Source organism: Ambystoma mexicanum, chromosome 12, assembly GCF_040938575.1.
Source record: "Ambystoma mexicanum isolate Mex_15411 chromosome 12, UKY_AmexF1_1, whole genome shotgun sequence".
NCBI lineage: Eukaryota > Metazoa > Chordata > Amphibia > Caudata > Ambystomatidae > Ambystoma > Ambystoma mexicanum.
The window spans coordinates 898,803,561-898,828,893 of NC_090936.1; the positions used below are offsets into that span (position 1 = coordinate 898,803,561).

General features: G+C 44.7%; 1 protein-coding gene across 1 annotated transcript in view; it reads left to right on the plus strand.

Moving 5' to 3' along the window:
• TPH2 (tryptophan hydroxylase 2) overlaps positions 1–25,333 on the plus strand; it is a 745,039-nt gene that overhangs the window by 446,910 nt on the left and 272,796 nt on the right. The gene's annotated exons all lie outside the window — the stretch shown is intronic.

Genomic DNA, 25,333 nt, shown 5'->3' on the forward strand with positions numbered 1-25,333 from the left:
GGGTCGTAATGAGGCCCATAATATACAAAGTAAAAGTAATTTTTAAATAGTATCCATTTTAATACATTGACTTTTGTGTATGTCGTAGATGACCTCATTAGTAATGTCACCATGAATACCATCAGTGATGTCATCAGTGATGCTATCATTGTGGTCATAGGCTGCGCAACAGGGGGTGCAGAGTTAAGGTTGCTTAAGCTGAATTTCAGGGGGTTTGTTGCGTAATGTTCTCACCTTCACATCCCTGCAACTAAAGTTTTTTCCTTGAATTAAAGAACTGTGCAAAAAAAGTATATGTCGCCATCAAATTGATTCTACAAAGTTTGGTGAGGTTTTGTGCAGTGGGGAAAAGTTATAGGGGGTCCCATCATTTGTGGGTTTTCCCATAGACACAATGGAAAAGAAATGTTGCTCACACCTACAGCCCAAACCCCTGGATGTATTTTCACCAATGTGGCAGGAGCGGTGGCCTGGTCCCGAAAGATTGCTTTTGTAAATTTGGTGTAAATCTGTCCAGTAGTTTCTTTTTAAAATGACCAAAAAGTAGGTAAAAATTAATTAGTGATATCTGGGTTTAATCCGCGGACTTACTTCACTGTTTGGTCCGTGGGCAGGCCCTTGATTGGCTCAGAGGGCAGTGTGATGTCTGCAGACATCGAACGTGCCCGCTGGTTGGATGGCGAAAAACATCATATTTTTGGAAACGGCCACCATGTTGGATTTGTGGACAGCTGCCGTTGTCCGCTGACATATAAAAACATATTAAAAAACACAACATTACACTTGTTAAACTAATGAAACAATCTCTGGAGAGGTGAGGGGTGATGAGGATGGGATATGGCCATAAAAAGCCCAACAAACGGTTGGATTTTCAACTCTGACATACGCGAATAGTCTGGATGTCTGGGGCAGTCCTGTGATGTTCACGAACATCTGAGATGTTTGGGGCCATCTATGCCTATTTTTGCATTACAGGGTTAGTGAAAAGCAGTTTTTGGATGGCAAGGCGTGGTGCCGTTTTGACAAGAGGGAATAAAATTAGAGGGAGGCTCCCAAAACATTTTAAAGGCTTATAAATGTGGTGCCATTTGACGAATCTGGACAAAGGTTTGCACAATGATTTTAGACTTAGATATGAATGTATTTGCAAGGTTTGGTAGGGTTTCGTCTAGAGTGGGCAAAATTAGAGTGGGTGTCTCAACATTTCTAGATGGTTATAACTTTGTTGCCGTTTGAGGAATGTAGACAGAAGTTTTCAGAAAGATTATAGACCCGACCTTCAATGTCCGTGCAAAGTCTGAATGGATTTTGTCAAGTGGTGGCTAAGTTATATGACTATTTCCTGTCCGTACATTTAGACACTTTTCAAAAACATGGGCGGATTTGCAGCAAACTCGTACAAGCAGAATTGGCAAAGACCTGAAAGCATGGTTTTGCAAATGTGTCCATGTTTTATTTTTTGAAAAGTGTCATAATGTAGGTACAAAAAATAGTGATATACCTTTGGTGAGTGAGGTATAGCCTGTGGGCATGGGCAGTTGGCAGACAATCTGGCTACCACGAGGCAGCATCAATGGGGTTAACGTGGGCATGGCCACCACGGACTGGCTATGTGGTAAAGTTTTTCGAAATTGGGATAGGTTTGAATGTGAAAAATAATTCTGCTTCTGGGCACAGTTTGAAATGATGGATGGGATTTCAGCAAATAAGCAAATAAGCAAATAAGCACGAGGAGGGTCAGCAAGAACTTCAAAGCATGGTTTTTGCAAATATGTCATGTATTCTATTTTGTGTGAATGTAAGTACACGACACAGTGAAATAACATTGGTATCTGGGCAATGGGCCTGGTCGTCATCAAGAAGACATTTGTACTGTAATTTGCTTATTGGGGTATGTGGCACGGCTAAAGCAGGAGTTTTGAATGGGAACATATATTCTGCTTGCGGTTACAGCCTGCAGTGGTGGACCAGATTACAACAAACTTGCACGACGATCATTAGCAAGGACCTGAAAGCATGTTTTTGGAAATATGTCTTGTGACAGCAGCCCAAGTTATCGGCCCAAGCAAAGCGAGGGTGGATAACGCGGGCTCTGGGCTGTTACCCCCCGTTCCAGCCCCTGGAACGTTGGATGAAGGCCATTAGCACCCCGGGTTACCAAAGCAGGAACCCAGGGTGCTAAAATAAAATGATTTTCCTTCCTACAACGTGAGGTGTGCTGTGTCCGGCTGTAGGAAGGAAAATCCTTTTCTGTAAGGAGCCCCTCTTCCCTTTCCATGGCAGCTTGCAGGAGGCGAAAGGACGGAGTGGATGCGTGGTGTAAGGTAAGTAGGGGTGTGGGGACAGAGGGTAGGGGAGAAGGTGGCAGATCGAGCTGATACACGTCTTTAGGGAAACCCAATAGAACTACCTAAGTAGGCGTTCTACCTTTTATCGGGGGTGGGTCAATATTACAAAACATCAGAAGGTAATTAACACATATCAACAGTTTCGAGCTGTATTCATTAAATCAAAACTGTAAGTGGTATATTTAAAGTCATATTTTAATATTCAATAGTTTGTAGAAAAAATACATTTTGAGTTAAGAAATGATGGGTCAACCCGATTCATTTGGTACAGTAAAACATTCACACAATGTCTAAAAAGAGAGAAAGACTGTTTAGTCGTGACACATTGATTTGGATATTTTGATAACAAATATCTAGTAGCTATGAATAGATATATTGATCTATGCAGAAAATAGATCTTACGCTTGCAATGATCCTTAAGCCCTATTATGGGGCGGTTATTTCATCAAGCTAGTAGTTGTTACACTAGATGGTTAGTTGGAACTCGACATGTTTCAGTTCTCTGATAATTCTGGGAACTTTCTTCAGGAGTAGTGTCACTGTATCTAAATCATTCCTTACAGTAAAAACAAACATCAGTAGGAAGTGGATTTAATACATATCATCAGATATCAATTCCTATTGCTGGTATTGCATGGCGGGTTTGAATCTGCCTTCTGCAACTGTTGATATGAAACAGAAAAACAGAAAGAAAAGGGATATGAATATTCCAATTGGTTCTATAATAATTTCAATTTATAAGACAGAGCTAGGATAATTAATTACCTAGTCTTGTCGGAAGCGAGTGGCTCTTGAGGAGGTAGGGATCCTGAATTAAGCAGGTTTTCGATCTCCTAGGTCTGTTGATAACTCAAAGTTGAGTTATATTACGACCTGCAAAGTTAATATGCATGTTTTAGTGAATGTTACTGACAGATTAGCTCTATTCATGTAGGAAAGTACACTGAGGAAGCAGTAGAACAAGGCTTACCTCACAGATTGAGATATTGGTACTTCAAAAGTCGTTCTTTATAGGTAGGGGCTTAGAATGATCAAGCCGCGTTCATTCGTTTATCTTGTTTATAGCAGGTAGGAACGGAATGTTCTCATAGGTCGAACTCTGTAGGGGCAGATGGAGCTGGCCATCAGACGGCCGGCACACAGGCTTGTACTGGCGGTTCAAGCCCGCGATCCTAGCCATCTCATTGGCTGGCTTCCCCCGCCCGGGTGCTAATGTTTTATTGTACAGGGCCATATAGTCCTAGTTATTTATATACCTAACAAATTGATTACAATTGTACAATCTTCTGTTAGTCTGCAGTACTCCTGGTACCTGAAGGAACCATCGCTAATCTCCAAAATAACAGATATACTGATCAATATCAAGATAACAAAAAATCATGGCCCTCCTCCATCTTCAATTGAACTTTTTCCTGTTGAACTTCATTTTAGTTTTCATGCAGTAACAATGGAGGATGTTTTTTTCCTGTGACAGGGCTGCTGTTATGGCCCTGTGAGGGGAGGGAGGGGGGAGCACGACCTCTGCACCATTACAGTGCCTGATTGTGGGACCCCCGTCCCATCCCCTCCTTACCTGGAGCGTTGGTGGTGGGACCTGACAGACCCCACCACAATTGGTAGATGATGGTACCCCATGGAGGAATGTCAGGGTGGAGAAGCCGCAGCAGGAGGCCAGCAACGATAGTGGGGAGGTGGCAAAGATGTCTGAGAAGACCGCAGTGGAAACAGCAACGGGAGGTGGATCTGGAAGGAGGGTGGTGAAGCGGGACAAAGCAAGCACAGTGCCCGGTTGTGTCTTTCTGCATTTGCAGCGAGCACAACAACACCGGATGCCACCTGGAGAAGAGGAGCGTGACTCCAGCTGGCAGGAGGCCGCATTGGCACACAAAACTACTAACCCACCAGGGAATCTTTTATTAATTAAAGGCCTCCCCCATCCCCACTAACTCACCAGGGAGTTGTTATATTTAAATAGAACTAAGGCATCCATGAAGGCCAGTGTGACTCCACTAAACCACCAGGGATTTGTATATGTTAATAATACATCAGGAAGTCCTCAAAGAACAACTCTCCCTTTTAAGTCCTTCACCAAGACTTCCCTGGACAATACCCCCGGGAGACAGGTGAGCTGTTGGATAACGTAAGTGACCAATACTGTGAGGGGGTGGGGTATTTAAGTAGTTATGTGTGAGTGGTTTAGTGTGCATTAGTTGGGTGAGGACAGGCGGTGGTGAAGGATGTCCTAGAGACCAGAGAAGGTGTGAGCACAGGAGTACGGAGGCTATTGGAGAGAAGGGGTCTGTGGAGTGATTGTGTGTGAGAGTGGCGAGTGTGAGGAGTAGAGGTACAGGAGGATTAGCAGAGTGGTAGTGGTAGAGGTAGTAGGAAGAGTGATAGTGATAGTGATAGTGATAGTGATAGTGAGAGATGCAGAGTAGCGAGAGAGACTGGGAGAATGGGCTATTAAGTAGTAGCAGTTGTAACAGCCGTGAAGGATAAGACTAGAGGGAGGGAAGGTAGTAGAGTGATAGTGTTAAGAACAGAGCAGTAATAGTACTAGAGGGAGAGTAGGAAGAGTGACAAGGAGTGGGAGAATAGGAGTAACTAGTGGTACTAGTAGATAGAGACAGAGAGAATAACAAGAAGAATAGCCACAAGGATGTAGAGTGGAGGGACGGAGGGAAGAGTAGATAACAGTGGAGATACACAAAGAGTGGCAGATTAAGGTAAGAATGTTAGTAAAAACAGGAGTAAGAAGAGAAGTAAGATCAAAGGGTGGTGATGAAAGGGTGGAGTGAGAGAACATCAGTGGAGACCAGTGTAGAGAATGGGCGTAAGAAATAGAAGAGTGATACCGGGTGAAAGAAGGCACCATCCCTAACTCCCTAAGACTACTAAACTGGGTAGGTCAGGGAAAGACTAGAAGATCACAAGGGTCACAGGTAGTCACCATATTAGGGAAAACATCATTAGCCCCAGTAAGGAGAAGAACAGACAGTAGGGGTCAGGTGACAGAAGTACTAACATCCCATTACAGACGCCTGGTCTAGGGAGGGGGGAAAGGCTGGGGTAGACAGGTTAGAGAGGGACAGCCCCAGTGCCAAAAGCATAAACCCCAAGAACCCGGTAGACCCTACAAATCCTTTTTTAGGAGCCTACAGCCATTCTAACTGCTGTATTTGAAATAAAGACCCTTGGACTTGCAATCAGAGTAAGTGTGGTTATTTGTGTCCGGCAACCCTGTCACACTACTTTATTGCTTACTCTGAAACAATCCTGTACGCAGGAGTATGCCATCCCAGCATAGATGACACTTCAACATGCATTCTCTCTAGCAACCCCTATTGCCAATTTCATAAATCTCTCAGTGCTACACGAAGTGGATCCCTGTTCATTAAAAAAGTTATAATTACACCTCTCTTACATAAATCTTCACTGCATGCAATCTGTTTTCTGTCCAAAAGATGAGATGGAAACTACCTTGATGGCCGTACCTGTCACTACTAGTGCTGCTGAACCTCTCTGTAGCATTTAACAGGATCAATCATGAGATTATCCTCTCCCAACTGCGGTCTCTGAATCGGCACTTGGCTGGTTTTCGTCTTTGCTGTCCTCTTCTAGATCTGAAGTAAACTGCACCCTTTTTCCCAAATCATGGTGTAATTGTATAGCTCCCCGGGGCTGGTATTAGCTCCTGTTATTTGAGAGCCATATTCAGCTTTTGATGCCCCTATTTGAGAAATTCAGCTCAGATTCCACCTGCATGCTGATGATAACCAGGCGTATCGCAAGGTCTTTGGTCCTTTCAATGATTTATATTGTCTTTCCAAATGCCTCAAGTAGGTGAGTGACTGAAGGGTTCAGTTGTGAACCCCTATGAAGCATCCAAAGACTGAAGTTTTTCTATTTGGGCTGCTAAGTACTCCTCCTCTATCCTCCCCATGTCCCATTCGGACTGTGAACTTCTTCTGAGAACGTTTTGGAACTTGGGTGTTCTCTGGCTGTCTGATTTGGCCACTAAAAATCAAGTAGAAGAGATTATTAAGCCATCTTTCTTCAGACGGCAGAAACTTTGCTGCAATCTCTTCTATGCTCTGAGTAGTGATGGTTGGATCTCTGGTGAATTCCAGATTTCACTATCCAATTGCACTTTATGCAATTATCCCTGAAATCATTATTGTAACAGCTAGCAAGCTGTTCTAAATGCAGCAGTCTGATTGATTAACAGAATTACTTCTGTCTCTAATTCTAGGCATTTCCTTCATTGGCCACCGGTGAATCAGAGAATCCACCTTAAATTGTGTCGACTGGTTTTTAGATTCTCCATTTTCCTTCTTCAAATCTCTAAAGACTCACCTCTTTGTTTAGCCCCCCTCCCCACTATTCATTCTCTTTATTTAACATCTGCAACCTGAAGCAGTTCAGGTTGCCCTGTTGTGCATGGTATAACTACATCAATATTGACTGTTTTAATTAATGTGATTTTCATTACAGTGCATATCGCACTATATGTATTTATTAATTGTATTTGGGTTTTAGGTGCAGTGTATCTGTGTGAATCTTCTTTTGATTTTTAAAAATGGAACATTGTCTGCAAAGTTTATTTTTCTTTGATGAACATTACACTGGACCTGTATCCATGGCTGGTGGGCCTTGGAAATTATGAGACACATGTCCAATTCATCTGCCACGCCATTATGTACTTTGTTGCAAGACCTTTAGAAGGTCTAAAACAGTTTCCAATTATTTCCTAGTTGACATTTGTTCAATACGTGCACATGAAACATTTGTCTTGTGGTGTGTGGGTGGGGGGAGTTGGGGAGTGTGTCCTTGGACAACATTACTTAAATAGTTATGGTTTTAGTTGTTTGTTTTGTTTGCTAAAGTACTTAGGATTTGCAGATTCACAATGACCCAAGGATGATGCCTCAAGTCGCAGCCTGCTGGTGGTTATTGAGGGCTGAAAACCCTCTGAGTTTGCCTCAAATGTGCAACTGCCAAGAGATATTTTCATGTTTGCATTTCCCCAATGTATTTGTTCTGTTTTTGACCCAGTGGTTGATATTGTGTATGTTTTATTTTTTATGATATACCTAGTAATAGTTTTTACAGTTACTACTAACTGTAAAGAAGTAAGCAAGGTATGGTTTTGTTACTAACACAATTGATATTTCCTACTAACACTATATCAATGCCTGTTTTACTTTTAAATGATAAAGCTATATATAATGTGGTTTCTCTTGATGCAATATTTGCAAATTCAGAATTTATGGGCCTGCAAGAGTTCCACAGTAGAATACTGCAACATTTTCTCATGAGAACTAGGGGGCATCACAAAATACCCTTTTCTTGGGCATCTTCCTGAGCTTTCCCTCTAGGTGTGATTTAATCCAGCATCCAGCCATATTTGCTCCTGACACTGCAGACCATGCTCATTGAAGTAGGCAAATGACTTGACCAGATGCACATCCTTATCCCAATCACTATTTGTGTACATAATATTAGGCTGTTGAACATCGATACTAGATTCTACACAGTACTTCATATTTGGGACATCCCCTGCATGGCTTAAAGTGGGCTGGGGCACTCCATGACTCAGCCCTGGTAGAGCTCAAAACACCTTTCTTGAGTTTAGGGCCCCCTGCGGCTCTATGTCCTGATTCAATGAAATGATGAGTGAAAATACTGCTTAGGATAACATGATCCGCTTCAAATATTTGGAGTTTGATCATGTGTTTTGTAATATTTTAAAGAGAAAATATATTATAGAGTATACATTATTTGGCTTTTACGACAGATTATTATATTGCAGTCTTGTTATTACAGTAAGTGACTATAGTTAATTATTACCAAAGAACCATAGAATTTCTTCAATCAGTGATGTGCCTTTGCCATGCTGCAAGTGCAATCGGGTCTTTACTGCAGTGCACTTGCGGCGGGGAGAGGAGTGTATGTTAAGGATTTCAATCAGGCAATACAACCGTGTCTCCCCTAGCATGTAAAGCACAGATGAAATACTTATTTATTTTGTCTATAGGTTCAATATTCTGATTGATATACCACTCATATCACACCCGTCTCAAAATACCCCCCAGGTCACAGTGGACCAGGAATCAGGCTATTTTGTAAAGGTAAATATTTATTTATTTAGTTAAAAATAAAATCACACAAGTTTTTATATATATATATATATATATATATATATATATATATATATATATATATATATATATTGAAAAAAAGAGAGGAGAGGGGCGCACTCCAGTTCCCTGCACAGTAAACCTTCCCAGCCACAGGTGTTCTCCTCCGACCGGTTTCTGTGCCAATACACGTCATCAGGGAGGCTGTCTTAACTTGCAGCTCACAGCAAGTGCAGGTGTTACCACTTAGTGAGGATTCTGCTGCAAGGACTTCTGGTAGCTGTAGTCATCAGGTTAGCAAGGAACAGACTCACACCCAATCCCACAGTGGGGAAAGGGGGGGAGTAGCCTACAGTGAGGCACTCCAAAGTTGGGCATAAATTACCCCGGTGCAGCACCCTATTAGATTTCTGAAGATTCCACCCTTCAGAAAACTTACATGTGTTGAAAAAAAGAGGAGAGGGGCGCACTCCAGTTCCCTGCACAGTAAACCTTCCCAGCCACAGGTGTTCTCCTCCGACCGGTTTCTGTGCCAATACACGTCATCAGGGAGGCTGTCTTAACTTGCAGCTCACAGCAAGTGCAGGTGTTACCACTTAGTGAGGATTCTGCTGCAAGGACTTCTGGTAGCTGTAGTCATCAGGTTAGCAAGGAACAGACTCACACCCAATCCCACAGTGGGGAAAGGGGGGGGGGAGTAGCCTACAGTGAGGCACTCCAAAGTTGGGCATAAATTACCCCGGTGCAGCACCCTATTAGATTTCTGAAGATTCCACCCTTCAGAAAACTTACATGTGTTGAAAAAAAGAGGAGAGGGGCGCACCCCAGTTCCCTGCACAGTAAACCTTCCCAGCCACAGGTGTTCTCCTCCGACCGGTTTCTGTGCCAATACACGTCATCAGGGAGGCTGTCTTAACTTGCAGCTCACAGCAAGTGCAGGTGTTACCACTTAGTGAGGATTCTGCTGCAAGGACTTCTGGTAGCTGTAGTCATCAGGTTAGCAAGGAACAGACTCACACCCAATCCCACAGTGGGGAAAGGGGGGGGGAGTAGCCTACAGTGAGGCACTCCAAAGTTGGGTATAAATTACCCCGGTGCAGCACCCTATTAGATTTCTGAAGATTCCACCCTTCAGAAAACTTACATGTGTTGAAAAAAAGAGGAGAGGGGCGCACTCCAGTTCCCTGCAAAGTAAACCTTCCCAGCCACAGGTGTTCTCCTCCGACCGGTTTCTGTGCCAATACACGTCATCAGGGAGGCTGTCTTAACTTGCAGCTCACAGCAAGTGCAGGTGTTACCACTTAGTGAGGATTCTGCTGCAAGGACTTCTGGTAGCTGTAGTCATCAGGTTAGCAAGGAACAGACTCACACCCAATCCCACAGTGGGGAAAGGGGGGGGAGTAGCCTACAGTGAGGCACTCCAAAGTTGGGCATAAATTACCCCGGTGCAGCACCCTATTAGATTTCTGAAGATTCCACCCTTCAGAAAACTTACATGTGTTGAAAAAAAGAGGAGAGGGGCGCACTCCAGTTCCCTGCACAGTAAACCTTCCCAGCCACAGGTGTTCTCCTCCGACCGGTTTCTGTGCCAATACACGTCATCAGGGAGGCTGTCTTAACTTGCAGCTCACAGCAAGTGCAGGTGTTACCACTTAGTGAGGATTCTGCTGCAAGGACTTCTGGTAGCTGTAGTCATCAGGTTAGCAAGGAACAGACTCACACCCAATCCCACAGTGGGGAAAGGGGGGGAGTAGCCTACAGTGAGGCACTCCAAAGTTGGGCATAAATTACCCCGGTGCAGCACCCTATTAGATTTCTGAAGATTCCACCCTTCAGAAAACTTACATGTGTTGAAAAAAAGAGGAGAGGGGCGCACTCCAGTTCCCTGCACAGTAAACCTTCCCAGCCACAGGTGTTCTCCTCCGACCGGTTTCTGTGCCAATACACGTCATCAGGGAGGCTGTCTTAACTTGCAGCTCACAGCAAGTGCAGGTGTTACCACTTAGTGAGGATTCTGCTGCAAGGACTTCTGGTAGCTGTAGTCATCAGGTTAGCAAGGAACAGACTCACACCCAATCCCACAGTGGGGAAAGGGGGGGGAGTAGCCTACAGTGAGGCACTCCAAAGTTGGGCATAAATTACCCCGGTGCAGCACCCTATTAGATTTCTGAAGATTCCACCCTTCAGAAAACTTACATGTGTTGAAAAAAAGAGGAGAGGGGCGCACTCCAGTTCCCTGCACAGTAAACCTTCCCAGCCACAGGTGTTCTCCTCCGACCGGTTTCTGTGCCAATACACGTCATCAGGGAGGCTGTCTTAACTTGCAGCTCACAGCAAGTGCAGGTGTTACCACTTAGTGAGGATTCTGCTGCAAGGACTTCTGGTAGCTGTAGTCATCAGGTTAGCAAGGAACAGACTCACACCCAATCCCACAGTGGGGAAAGGGGGGGAGTAGCCTACAGTGAGGCACTCCAAAGTTGGGCATAAATTACCCCGGTGCAGCACCCTATTAGATTTCTGAAGATTCCACCCTTCAGAAAACTTACATGTGTTGAAAAAAAGAGGAGAGGGGCGCACTCCAGTTCCCTGCACAGTAAACCTTCCCAGCCACAGGTGTTCTCCTCCGACCGGTTTCTGTGCCAATACACGTCATCAGGGAGGCTGTCTTAACTTGCAGCTCACAGCAAGTGCAGGTGTTACCACTTAGTGAGGATTCTGCTGCAAGGACTTCTGGTAGCTGTAGTCATCAGGTTAGCAAGGAACAGACTCACACCCAATCCCACAGTGGGGAAAGGGGGGGAGTAGCCTACAGTGAGGCACTCCAAAGTTGGGCATAAATTACCCCGGTGCAGCACCCTATTAGATTTCTGAAGATTCCACCCTTCAGAAAACTTACATGTGTTGAAAAAAAGAGGAGAGGGGCGCACTCCAGTTCCCTGCACAGTAAACCTTCCCAGCCACAGGTGTTCTCCTCCGACCGGTTTCTGTGCCAATACACGTCATCAGGGAGGCTGTCTTAACTTGCAGCTCACAGCAAGTGCAGGTGTTACCACTTAGTGAGGATTCTGCTGCAAGGACTTCTGGTAGCTGTAGTCATCAGGTTAGCAAGGAACAGACTCACACCCAATCCCACAGTGGGGAAAGGGGGGGAGTAGCCTACAGTGAGGCACTCCAAAGTTGGGCATAAATTACCCCGGTGTAGCACCCTATTAGATTTCTGAAGATTTCACCCTTCAGAAAACTTACATGTGTTGAAAAAAAGAGGAGAGGGGCGCACTCCAGTTCCCTGCACAGTAAACCTTCCCAGCCACAGGTGTTCTCCTCCGACCGGTTTCTGTGCCAATACACGTCATCAGGGAGGCTGTCTTAACTTGCAGCTCACAGCAAGTGCAGGTGTTACCACTTAGTGAGGATTCTGCTGCAAGGACTTCTGGTAGCTGTAGTCATCAGGTTAGCAAGGAACAGACTCACACCCAATCCCACAGTGGGGAAAGGGGGGGAGTAGCCTACAGTGAGGCACTCCAAAGTTGGGCATAAATTACCCCGGTGCAGCACCCTATTAGATTTCTGAAGATTCCACCCTTCAGAAAACTTACATGTGTTGAAAAAAAGAGGAGAGGGGCGCACTCCAGTTCCCTGCACAGTAAACCTTCCCAGCCACAGGTGTTCTCCTCCGACCGGTTTCTGTGCCAATACACGTCATCAGGGAGGCTGTCTTAACTTGCAGCTCACAGCAAGTGCAGGTGTTACCACTTAGTGAGGATTCTGCTGCAAGGACTTCTGGTAGCTGTAGTCATCAGGTTAGCAAGGAACAGACTCACACCCAATCCCACAGTGGGGAAAGGGGGGGAGTAGCCTACAGTGAGGCACTCCAAAGTTGGGCATAAATTACCCCGGTGCAGCACCCTATTAGATTTCTGAAGATTCCACCCTTCAGAAAACTTACATGTATTTTGTAAAGGTAAATATTTATTTATTTAGTTAAAAATAAAATCACACAAGTTTTTATATATATATATATATATATATATATATATATATATATATATATATATATATATATATATATATATATATATATATATATATGGGGCAGCAATCACCAATGTGGTGACAATACAAATCAGACAGAAAATAAGTAAGGCAATTGAATTCACTTTTGAACAGTACAGAAGATAAAACACAGGGAAAAGACAGTTTTGGTTTGTGAACAGATAGCGCTTAGGTTAAAATTTCCCCCTGCAAAGTTCTCAATTCACAAATGAGCAATTCTACACAGATGTAGGTAATCAGCAGGTATTCAGGAATAAGAACAGAGTACAGTGTTTGAATATAATCTTCCCTCCCCAAACAAGAGAGAAAAGCGTTTTTGGGAAATTTACACTTTTTAAAAGGCAGTTGAAAATGCCTTTGTGAAACAAGGAAAAATGTGCAAAAATGCTTAAATTGATATAATTTCCTATGGGAGCAATACTAAACAGATTCTAACCAACATCAGCTACAAGATAAACAACAGTACACACTTTAGATCGGAATGGAAGTTAAGAAACACTTTGGGCCTCATTACGAGTTTGGAGGTAGCCATGCCCTTTTTAAGGGCATGGCTACCCCCAATCTCGGGTCCGGGTTCCCTGAATCGGGAAATACTGGGCCATTCCGACCTAGGAGGTCCCGGTATTTCCCCATTCAGGACGTCTGGTTTTGCCAGACATCCTTAGTGGGTCCCGCGAGCGGCCCAGCATGCTAACAACGGGCCCGTCATAAACGGGTCCATTGTTAGCATGCTCCCCATTCCCATTGAGCCCTATGGGGGCTCAAATGAGAATGGGGATGGACTGGGTCCGGGTTCCCTGAATGGGGAAATACTGGGCCATTCCGACCTAGGAGGGGTGCAGTGGAGCGCATCGGCATGAGTAAAACATGTAGATTGTATGTAAGGAAGGTGGATGGGGAGTTGGCGGCTGGGATCCGATGTGGGGTGTTAAGTGGGATGGGGAGCTAAAGCAACATCAATGATGTAGAGAAGAGGAGGAGGAAGCAAAGCAACTTTGGGAAAATGAGGTAAGTGACTTTGTGACCATTGGGTCGGGAAGGTGAAGAAGGGGTAGGTTAACCCCTCCCTTTTTGTGGGCTGGAGGCACGGGGACAGGGTGAGGTTCGGGGGTGGGATCTGGCAGCAAGGTAATTGCTATGGTTTATTTACTGCACAGGAAATACCTTCCCAGTGAGTACAATTAGACTAAAGACATTAAACCCTTCAAACAAACTGCTGGATTGGAACCTGCATTGACCTAGTTTGAACTGATTTAAGTTTGAATATTTTATTGTTTTCTGACTGCTGATTCATTGTATTATAGTAAACATACCTTTTGAAATGTGTTTTGCTACCCTTCACGCCAGGTAAAAAAACTCAACCACACCTCTTAGGCCACTCCTTTTGTTACATAGTTGACATGTCTATTAAATGTTCCTTTGCTACCTTCAATTCATAGGCAGCAGCAGACACTTCTTAGTCCCCACCCCAAATATTATTTGGTGACCCATTATGGACCTCTGACTTAATGCACTGACCCTGTACCCTACTGTAAATATACATGACAGCCAGTAAGTAGCAGAACCAATGTAGCCAGCTCTTCAATTGGGACTCACAAAGGGAAAAGGGAGGCTTTGGGATCTCTTAATCCTGGGAGAGATTGGGTCCCTCAGGGAGACATCAAGGATTTAGTTCCCTGATTACATCTTTGACAAGGACTCATCAGTCAAGTTAACCACTCAAAACAAATGCAATAATTCAGGGGCCTGGAACCAGAATTACCACTGTGTTGGATACTGAGGAGTCACAAATACTGCTACATGTTTTGGATGACAACTGAAAAATATTTTTGGTAAAGCCAAGGTTTTATTTAGGTACTAGAAATAGCAACTTAATTGTGTAGTCTTTGAGGCTAAACTAGATGTGCGATTTTAGCACTGGGTAGCAAAGATAATGAATGCCTTAGTCGAGTCTCAAAATTACTTTAGTGTGGGAAGAACTGCATTAAGGAGAGGCCCAAAAGCGGTATTATAGCTCCCTGATCTTCATCCATTGGCCTGTCACTATGATCCCCTTAGGGGTTGTATTTGCAATAGGGATTCTGAAATAAAATCAAATAAAGTCACATTAAATGAGAGGTATGGAAAATCTATTTTTAAATTGTTATTTTTATTTTTGATGACAACATACATTCAAACAAAATGAATTTACTCACATTTTATTTCAATCACTAATACAATCAATAAAATGAAGATCAAATTACAAATGAATCGCCAATCAATCAATCAATGAATGCACCATAGGCTCAGCAATGAAGGAGCAGATTTGTAAGATACTTTTCACTAACTTATTAACAAGGTAAAATGTGTGACTAGTAAACCCTCCATTAACATTGCCCACATTACCCAGCTATATGCAGGTCATGTTATTATTTGTATTATCATTATTATTAAGATATTCATTGAGCACGAACCTAACTTCGGGAAGTAATATGATATGATATGGCATTTGTAACACACCTATACACAAGTGTTTCAAGGCGCGATGAGGCAAGGAAGGGGGAACAGAGGGGGGACAGAGACAGCGATTTTACTAGGCCAAGTGACATTGAGATTGCGCAAGTGTACGGGATGGGGGAGGCGAAAAGGGCCAGGGGAAAGGGGAGGGGCAGTGCTGTACATGGGATCAAAACAATAACAAGAAGTGCGGCCAGCAGGTGGCAGGTGCAAGGGTAAGTGCAGACAGCAGGTGTCCAAAAGTGCAGGTAGGGTGACTGTAGGGTTACAGATACAGACCCAAGTGCAAGGGTTGCCCAGAGGCTGTGTAGGTGTGCAACTGGGCAGGTAGGGACCTGGGCCCGAAATCAGAGGGTAGCCAGGTGACCAGTGCAGTATCAGACAGGAAATGAGCAGGGGAGAAGAAGAGAGAAGGCAGAAGCAAAGAAGAAGGCCTTGAGGTGCTTCCGAAACCGGAGATGGTTCTCCTCAACTTTCAGAGAGGCAGGGAGGCTGTTCCAGAGGGAGGCCCCAGTCGAAGAAAGAGATCTTCCACCAACTCGTTGCTTGGAGAAGCGACTGACCCTGAGGGAGTTGGAGGTGGAGGAGCAAAGAGCTTGAGTAGGAAGGTATTTATGTAGAGAGAGTTGGAGGTATTGAGGACCCAGGCCCCAGAAGGCCTTGTGGACAATGCAGAGGGTCTTGCATTTAATCCTTGCTGCCACTAGGAGCCAATGCAGAGATTTCAGTGCTGGAGAGATACGATACCTGGGCTTGAGGCCAAGGACAAGTCTCTCAGTCCTGTTCTGGATGAGTTGCAGAGGTCAGAGAGTAGAAGTAGACAGATTGAGAAAGAGGCTGTTGCAGAAGTCTAGTCTAGAGAGAACCAGAGCTCTAGAGGCAGTGAGCTTCTGGGGGAAGGAGAGGAAAGGAAGAATACCTCTGAGGAGGTGCAGTTGGTAGTTTGACTTCTTAGAGATGTCAGAGATATGAGGAGAAAAGGAAAGTGTGGAGTCGAAGATGACCCCGAGGATCTTAGCCTCACAGGTGGGAGCAGGAAGAGGGCCAATCGAGGATGGCCAGAGAGTGACAGAAAAGGAGGGTGCAAGTGTGCCGATGAGGATAATCTCCATCTTAATGGCATTAAGGCAGAGATCATTGGTGGCACTCCACTCCTGGAAAATAGACAGACAGTCGGAGATGAGATAAGGAGAAGAGGTGGCAGAGGGGAGCCTGAAAACGAGCTGTCATCCACATAGCACTGAAAGTTGGAGCAGAGAGCGGCTACGTGTCGGGTGAGAGGTGGCAGGTATTGGTTGAACAACCAGGGAGAGAGGTAAGGCCCTTGGGGAAAACCACAGGTAGAGAGTGAGATAGATGAAAGGAAGGACCCAAGTTGGACCTGGGAGGGTCGACCAGAGAGGAATGAGCTCATCCAGGCCAGGGCCTGATCGGTGATACCCACGTCATCACAGAGACAATTGAGCAGAATGGCATGGTTGACCATGTCAAAGGCAGAAGCGAGATTGAGTAAAATGGGGACAGAGGCGAGATTAGAATCAAGATTAGAGAGCAGGTCTTCACGGATGTTCAGGAGAGCAGTTTCCGTGCTTGTGGCTGCTCTAAAGCCAGGCTAATGGTCATGGAGACAACCAACAGATTCAGTGTGAGGATTAAGCTGGGCGATGACCAGCTTTTCCAGGAGTTTGCACAGGAAAGGAGCGATGGAGATTGGACGATAGTTAGACAGGCAGGACGGGTCAGCTGAGGTTTTCTTGAGAAGAGGGTGCACAAGAGAGTGCTTGAGGGGGGAAGGGAAGGCTCCAGTGGTGAAAGAGTGGTTGCAGAAGTCAGCCAGGGCAGGAGCGAGGGTGTCAATGTGGTCCTTGATGGTTTTGTTAGAACAGGGAAGAGCTTGTTTTGAAGAGACTTTCATAGATCGGACTTGTCTAGAAAACTTGTCGGAGGAGAACAGAAGAAAGGCAGAGAAGGAGGGAGGAGAGGTGGCCACATGGGGGCCCAAGGTAGAGCAGACAGTAGGGGGAGGAGGAGGAGAGGATGAGAGAGTGGACAGGATGTCCTGAGTTTTAGAGTTGAAATGAGAGGCCAGCGCCTTGCAGAGGGCCTGGGAGGGGACGCGAGAGGTAGAGACTGCAGCAGGATTGGCCAGCTCCTTGCAGATTTTAAAGAGTTCGGCCAAGTTGTTGGATGCTGCAGAGACGCTGGCTTGGATGTGGGCTATCTTGTTGGTGCGGACAGAGAGCCAGTATTGTCTTTGGAGGAGGCGGCAGCCCAGTTTGTCAGAGGATGCACACAAAGCAAACCATTTCCTCTCAGCCACCCTGCACTTGCGTTTAAGGGTAACAAGGTCTGAGTCGTACCAGGAGTTGCTCTTGGCTTTGGGATTCAAGCGGATCCTCATGACAGGGGCAAGAATATCGAGAGTATCAGAGATAGCAGAGCGGAGCATGAAAAGGACTGTGTCAGGATGTGAGTCAGTCTGAGGAGGAGGTGGGGGAGAGAAAGTGGTGGAAAAAGCCTCAACGGACACACGCTTCATAGGTCGGATGACCGAGAAGGTAGGTGGCTGTGCTGGAGTTTGCTTGGCCTGAGGGGTAGAGAGGGTGATATGGGAGGAAAGGAGAAAGTGATCACTCCAGGAGAGATGAGTGGTGAGAGGGATAGAGAGGGGAAGAGCTGAGGAGATCAGAACATCCACAGTGTGCCCTGCAGAGTGAGGGGAAAATAGAAAGAGAGAGGTCATGAAAGAGTCCAAAGGAAGGACAGGAAGCATCCATGTGGATGTTAAACTCTCCAAGAAGGAGGAGTTGAGTGGTCAAGGCCAGGAGGGAGGGAGGAGGAGAGGTCCGCCCACTCAGAGAGGAAGGAGTTGATCTGACCAGGTGGTAGATAGATAGTAGCCACAGTAAGAGAGTGGCCAGGAGAGAGAGAAAACCTGCAGACAAGGCATTCAAAAGAGGAGTAGGCCTGCGTAGGAATGACAGAGGCAGGAATCCACTCTGGGAAGATCTGGGCTACACCCCCTCCAGAACGGTTGGGTCTGGGCGCGGGGAGGATCTTGTAGCCATCAGGGAGGAGAGTGTCAAAGCTTGTGACAGAGCTGGCCGTGAACCATGTCTCGGTGAGAACGAGGACATTGAGGTCAAATTCTTCCAGGAGGCAGCAGATGTTAGAGGATTGTTTGACAGTTCAGCGAGAGTTCAGAGTGGCAATATGCAAAAAGTTGCCATCCTTGAAAAACTTCCGGGGAAGGGTACACATCAGAGGTATGCATGCAGAGGTGTAGAAGGAGCTCGAGAGGGCTCAGAAGAGGAAGGAGGAGGAAAGGGCAAGGTAGCCGAGGAGGAAACAGAGGGGGAGGCAAGGAAGCTGAGGAGGGGGGAGAAGGGACAGCAGGAAATGAAAGTAAATTGACAGTTTGACAGTTGAGTGAGAGTTCAGAGTGGCAATATACAAAAAGTTGCCATCCTTGAAAGACTTCCGGGGAAGGGTACACATCAGAGGTATGCATGCAGAGGTGTAGAACGAGCTTGAGAGGGGGCAGAAGAGGAAGGAGGAGGAAAGGGCAAGGTAGCCGAGGAGGAAAAAGAGGGGGGAGGCAAGGAAGCCGAGGAGGGTGGAGAAGGGACAGCAGGAAATGAAAGGAAATTGATGAGGTGCAGGAAGCTCCTATCAAAGGGCCTTGGACCAAGACGGTGCCATTCAGGTGAACATTAATGATGACCTTAGATGAGTGAAAGGGGGACAGGAGGACCTCCCAACGGGTGCCACCATTAATGGGAGAAGAAGAGAAAGGAGAAAGCACAGAGACCATATGAAGAGTCCATAGGTCTGGCGAGGGAACGACAAAGAGGATGTCGGTGAAGGTTTGTCTGTAGGAAGCACTGGTATAGGTGTCTGCGATAGGGAGGGCTGGATTGGAGACCAGGATGTCCCTTTTAAACTTCTACCTACCAAACGTAATAAGGAGAGCAGGAAGAGGAGAGATGAAGTGGGGGTGGCGGAGAATGTAGGTGGGAGACACTAAGGGAGGACACAAGGAGGGGTGCAAGCAGATGAGACAGAGAGGGACGAGACAATAGTAGACAATTTACTGAGGCGACAAGAGCTCAGACAATAGTTGAACAGTTTACAAAGAGGAACAATTTACTAAGAAGGCAAGAACCAAAAACAAAAGGACAAAGTAGTTGGCAAATATAAACCTGGAGGAAGCAAGAATGCAGCGGAACACACAGCAGTACAATGTAAGACAGGGCAGTCAGTTAGTCGAAACACAAAAACCACACCAAGAGCAGAGAGTCGACGAATGATGAACTAGAGGAGGGAGGAATACCACTGGACAACACAAAGCAGTATAATTCAAAACAGAGCAGTCAGTGCGGAAAACAACAAAACGATGTACAAGAGCAGAGAAGTCGACAAGTGATAACCTAAAGGAGGCAAAAATATGGCAGAAATGGAACAGTAGGGCAATCAAATGAACAGGGCAGGCAGTGTAGAAGAACAGAATGGAGCGCGTGGGAGCAGGAGGAGAGAAGAGAGAGGGGAACGCACGGTCCGGGAGAAGCGAGGGACACGCGGTCAGGGAGTAGCGAGGAAGTTGCGAGGGATATGCAATGGGTGTAGGCGGAAGAAGGGTGGGCGCGAGGCAAGTTCATGGAACACGGTGTCCGGGAGTAGTGGGGAAGTTGTGCGGGACACAATATGTCATACAGCATGATTACGCAAGGAAATTTCATTTGAAAAGGATACTAGAGCTAAAGACACAAATCTGAATAATTTACCTAGCACAAAAAGGAGATGAAAATGGGTCCGGGGTCAAATTCACTTTAGAATAAGGGAAGCTAATATGCTGAAAAACGTTGCATAGAACTGCTGTGGAGAACGGGAGATGATACAATATGTTGATAAAAAGGTCCACATAATTAATTGGTATATAAGGGCATAGGCGCCGAATACACCGGAGGCACAAGAGGCACTTGCCACTGTACTCATTGAATAACAGGGGCAGGAGTGTCCTTTTTTCCACCGTTGTGAATCTTAGAGTGAGACTTTTCTCACAAATACGAAAAAAGTCTGACTGCAGATCTGGACGGCAGGGCTGCTGGCTCCTCTCCTGCTTGCTGCAGGCTTTGTGACGTGTTAGCACGCATCTTGCAAAATTTGCAAGTGTAGCACCAAGCTGATTATCAGCTGTCAATGAGCCTTGATTGGTGGACAGGCTAAATCTGTTTGGCTAGCCTTTGAACATTATTTTGCACTGAAGACCTTCGCTGCTCCCACTCCTTCGTAGTTGTATGTTCATTCTTTAGTTTCTCCTTTTTTCTCTTTCATTTTTCTTACTTGACTTTCTACGTTTCACTATTTTCCATTCTTTCTTTCCTTCCTTTCTCATTCATTCTGATTAGTTTTGTTCTGTCCATCTCATCTGTCAACCCTCCCTTTTTCTTTGTCCCCTTTCATCTTCCTCCCACTCTCTCGTGATTGTTCTGCAGTTTCTCTGCCGCCCTAACTCTCTCTCTCAAATGGTGAGTAAGACCACCCCCTGATCCCAATCCTCACCAACTCTCTATGGGATATGCCTAGTAACCTCTCTCTGTTTGGTGGCCACGTCTTCATCTGCAGAAGTAAGGCAGCATGCTGACATATAGCGCATTGATACACCTACAGATTTACATTCTTAGAATAATTGACTGCCATCACGCCCTTTCCCCTTCCTGGGGAACGCACCCACATGCTCTCCACCACCTGGCTGCAGAGCACCCTCCCGATCACTGCACCCTCTCTTGCATCATAAATCAAGAAACCTTCATTTCAGGGCAGAAGCCTCGCCTGCCCTCACTCCGCTTTAGGACCAAGGACCTCTGCAGGACGCAATCCCTTACAAGATACAGCCCCCTGCCCCTTTTTTAGGACGCTGCCGTCTGAAATAAAGGATCAGTCACTGCCAGGCACTTTGAGGTAGATTCCTTTTTTAGTTGTTAAGGATTGACTGCAGTATCATCCTTCTCCTTCAGCTGCAAGCTCGAAATGACTCTGCCAATACCAGTTATCTTCCTCCAACATTCTCTCATTCAACCACAAACATTCATTCTTGGACTGTTCCAGGATGTGTTCATACATGCACCATGATGTGTGCAGTACTTCTATATAACTCTATCGTATCAAGGACTACAAGTCCTGTGCTTTGCTGGAGGTGAGGCATGGAACCTGATCCAAACTTTAAATTATATTTTTCCTCCTCAAGGGTAGAATTTAATAGGGACTGTACTAGCATGTACCATCCAGGACGATACAGGGCATAGCAGGCTGCAATGATCTGCATTGTATCTACAAGTCACAGAGACCAGCCACCATTATGATAGCTCAGTATTGTGATATAAGCAACCAACTGTTGTAGATAACTTGTTTACCTCAAAAGCCATAGGTTTACATTCCACTAATATAGCATGGCATGTTAACACACTGGTTGCAGAACTCTCTGTACAAACAGAGGGTGCTGCTGCCTAAGAGAGAAACATAGAAGGACACAGAGGGGAGAAAGATGGATGGGAAGAGGAAGGGAAAGGAAAAAGAGATGGAGGAAGGTAGGTAAAGGCAGGTAGATAAAGAGGCAGGAAGAGGGCGAGGGATAGAAATGTGGAGATAATAGGGAGAAGGACAGCCAGGTTGGCTGGGAAAAGAGAAAGGGAAAAGGTCAGTGCGTTTGGGGAGAGAGAAGAGCAATGAAGAAAGAATGAGGGAGGAATGAGGAGTGACATGTGGAGAGAGAGAGGAGGAGTGATGAGAAGGATGAGAGACTGAGGTACATTGAAGAGTGTGAGTGGGAGAGAGAAAGGGACAAGGAGGGAAAACTATTGCAGTAGCATTAATAGTGACACATGTACACAGCAGACCCCTGAACAAACGTTTCATCATGACCCAAGAATAAAAGGTGTGCACCTGTTATTCAACATATATGCCATCATTGAGCTATAAACCAGTACAAATCCAGTGCAAAAGAAAAGCTCGAACAATAGTGTGGCAACAACAATCTACCAATCTTCCTGTACCATCTGCTGTTGACTTTCTATTACATCCACTCCCCCTCCACTGTCGACCCCCCAGTCACATTACATCCACTCCTTCGTTACCACCACTCCAACACAGTACACACACCCTCATTGTGTCTTCTTGGCCTGGCTTGAGCGAATCAAGGATGGCCCCTTCTCTCCTCTGCATGGACTGAGCAATGTGGGCCTCAGCCCTTATTCCAACTCAGCTTCAGTGCACCCAACATTGCCTCTCAACACTGTACAGATGACTTTAAAACTGTCCAAGTCACATGATGAACCAACTTGACAATGTATATTTTATTGTAGAAGCATGTTGATAAAAAAGTATTTTGGTAATATTGTTTTGCATCCTAAATTGCATGGACAGGAGCCGTTCTATTTACACTCTTGGGCAAAAGGGCCCTTCATTGCAATTTCTATTGTTTTCAACATCAGGTGGAAAAGTAAATAGTAAAATACAGAGACAGGGAAAAGCCGTCACTCTTCACTTTTCTGCTATGTTTATGGAAAGGTGTACATGCCTCTCACAATTATCAATTGTGGGAGCGTTCTACAAAGGATTCCTTTGGGATTTGCCTACTTTTACCAGCTGTAAAAGTCAGGCAGAGTCCATACTTATCTAGTGCTTTTCTGCTAGCTGGTGGAAAAAGATGCAGATTTGACAGGGGGACCTGGAAGCGCAGGCAAACGTCTTACGTCTGCTCTGCTCTCCAACTTTACTTGCCAAATAGTACAAAATCCTGCAGGTGTAAAAAGTGGCAGTACATGCTTTTACCAAACAGAAAAGGTTTCTAACTGGCACACATTTCTTATGAAATCGGGGCATATTGCTGTTTTTGAATGTCAGAAATTCCATAAAATTAAAGGTGCAGTGGGGAAGCACGGCCCTGCCACAAAGGTTTTTGGGTCTGTGGAAGTTTCTCTTTACCCTCAGGTAAATTCATTTAATATTACAAACATGTGTATTTCTAGCATCTCTAGCTCAGTAAGAACAGTTAGTAGCGAATTGTTTTCTTTCTCTTCCATTCATAAATTAATATATTTGGTGACTTTCGCTCCAGGTGAAGGGATGAAGACCCAAAACTCGTTGAGCCATGGATTACAATATTATATTGCATTGATTAATGGATTACTTCTTTATTAGCTTTTTCCTAAATTCATTTTCTCGTATATATTAAAATACAACTAAACTAACCATATTTACCCTTACTTTACTGAAATCATATTGAATATCTGAAAGTTCGACTGTTTAAAGCTTGATAGTGTGCAGGGGGCATAGTATCCTTACCTTTATGATACAGGAAGCGCTTTTACCATCAGGTTTTCCACTCTGCATTAGTTGGAAACTGACACACTATGAATGCAGATTATTTTCCCCAACCGTGAATACAAACCTAGAAGTTCCAGAATGAAAATGAATTAGAAATGACAAAAACATCTCACAAAGACACAAAGTAAAATGCAAGCTTGCAGCTTATTGTGCCCCCATAATTTCGAATAATTCAACTATCACACTTAAATGGCAAATTAAAACCTTGTATAATTCTAAGAAAAAAGTGTCAAAGCAATGGTCACTACCAGTGACCTATTACCATCACTAATCACTTGCAGTTGCAAATGGTCTGATGGTGAGGCATACTCATACTAAAAAGGTAAGGTCCCAAAGGAATGTCATGTGCTGGCCTGGCTGTTTGTCTTTGATGGGAGAGAGGCATAGCAAGGGAGGCCTGGGGGCATGGGCCCTGTGTCCGACTGGTAAATCTACATTTAGCACAGAGCAGGTTCTCAATTGTTTTAACCAACTACTTTAAGGTATTTACAACTTGTTGGTGCACATTTAATCTTCTAATTTCTTCTTTAATCTTTCCTAGACTTTTCTATTGCTCTACTGCCCTCTTTGGGCTCCCCAAATCTCGTTTTGCTCTTCTTAAATCCGTATTCAATTCTTCTATCCTCCTTCTATGTCGTCTCCCGTTTTGGGCCTCTATTTCTTGTTCACTTGCATCTCTTTGTTGGTTACCCATTCATACTCAAATCTGGTTTAATTTTCTGTGTCTTAATTTCAAATCTCTTCATGGTCTTGCTCCTAGTTATCTTACTGCCTTGATATTTTTCTATACTCCTTCCTGCTCTCTTTGCTCTTCTTCACAGTTTTTACTGTCAGCTCCTCATCCTCCTTGAATCCAGTCTCGTTCTCGCTCTTTTGAGTTTGTTGCTCCTCTTTACTGGAATGCTCTGCCTTACTTTCTCCACTCTATCTCTGTCCATTCATTATTCCGTGGGTCGTTGAAGCCGCATCTGCTGCAATATCCCTGATTGGTTGTTTTATGTACTGTTTTGCTTATTCATTTTTATTGTACCGTTTTTGATCCTTTGTACAGCGCCTTGGTTTAAGCTGCTTTATAAAATACAAATAAAATACAAAATACAAATACATTTTGATACTTTTACAGCATAAAACTAAACGTCAGCCCACATGGGTGAAGGGGCACATTGTTAAACACAACACTTCTTTGAATGTGGGTTTTATGAGTAAAAGGCACACGGTACCCACTCTGACTACCATATAATGCTCAATAATGATTTAAATGAAGACCTTCGGCATCAGGAACATATGGCATTGGAGGATTGGTGCTTAAAGAAGAGTTCAGATTAGCTGATGTTAGAAGAGAGACTCAAACACATAAGGAGAGCAGAAAGGGATTATTCTGCTGATCTGCACAGTTGTCATGTTCACTGCAAGACTGTTTCATGCTTTCTGGGGATTGGGGCAAGGGTGGGAGGGAATGAGAATGGGGGACATCCCCAGTACTTTCCCACATTCTTGGAGCTTGGTTTGTAGGGTAACATTCAGCTCTAACAAGCCAGTTGCTGACTTGTATGAATGCACTTTGTGATATGTTGTTAGCAGTTTGTTTGTTTGTGCACGAAGCCAATTATGATTTTTGGAGTGAAAGTGAGGTGGCCTTTGTCATTTACTTGCTTTATCCGACTGCAATGTTTTGCAAGTGACTAGACCCTTTTTAGGGGTTGCTATCAGTTTGCTCTATAGTCATTTCTGCAGATTTCACTGTATTTAACTGAACAAAGCACAGTTAAGTGATGGCTTTGATCAGACCTAGTTCCAGCTGATTGCTTCCTGTTGCTTGTTTGCTTATGGCATCCTTTTGATTATCCAAAATATCTGTAACATTTAGGTTGGAATAGGTCCACTGTTTGCTGACGTCTCATTGATATACGT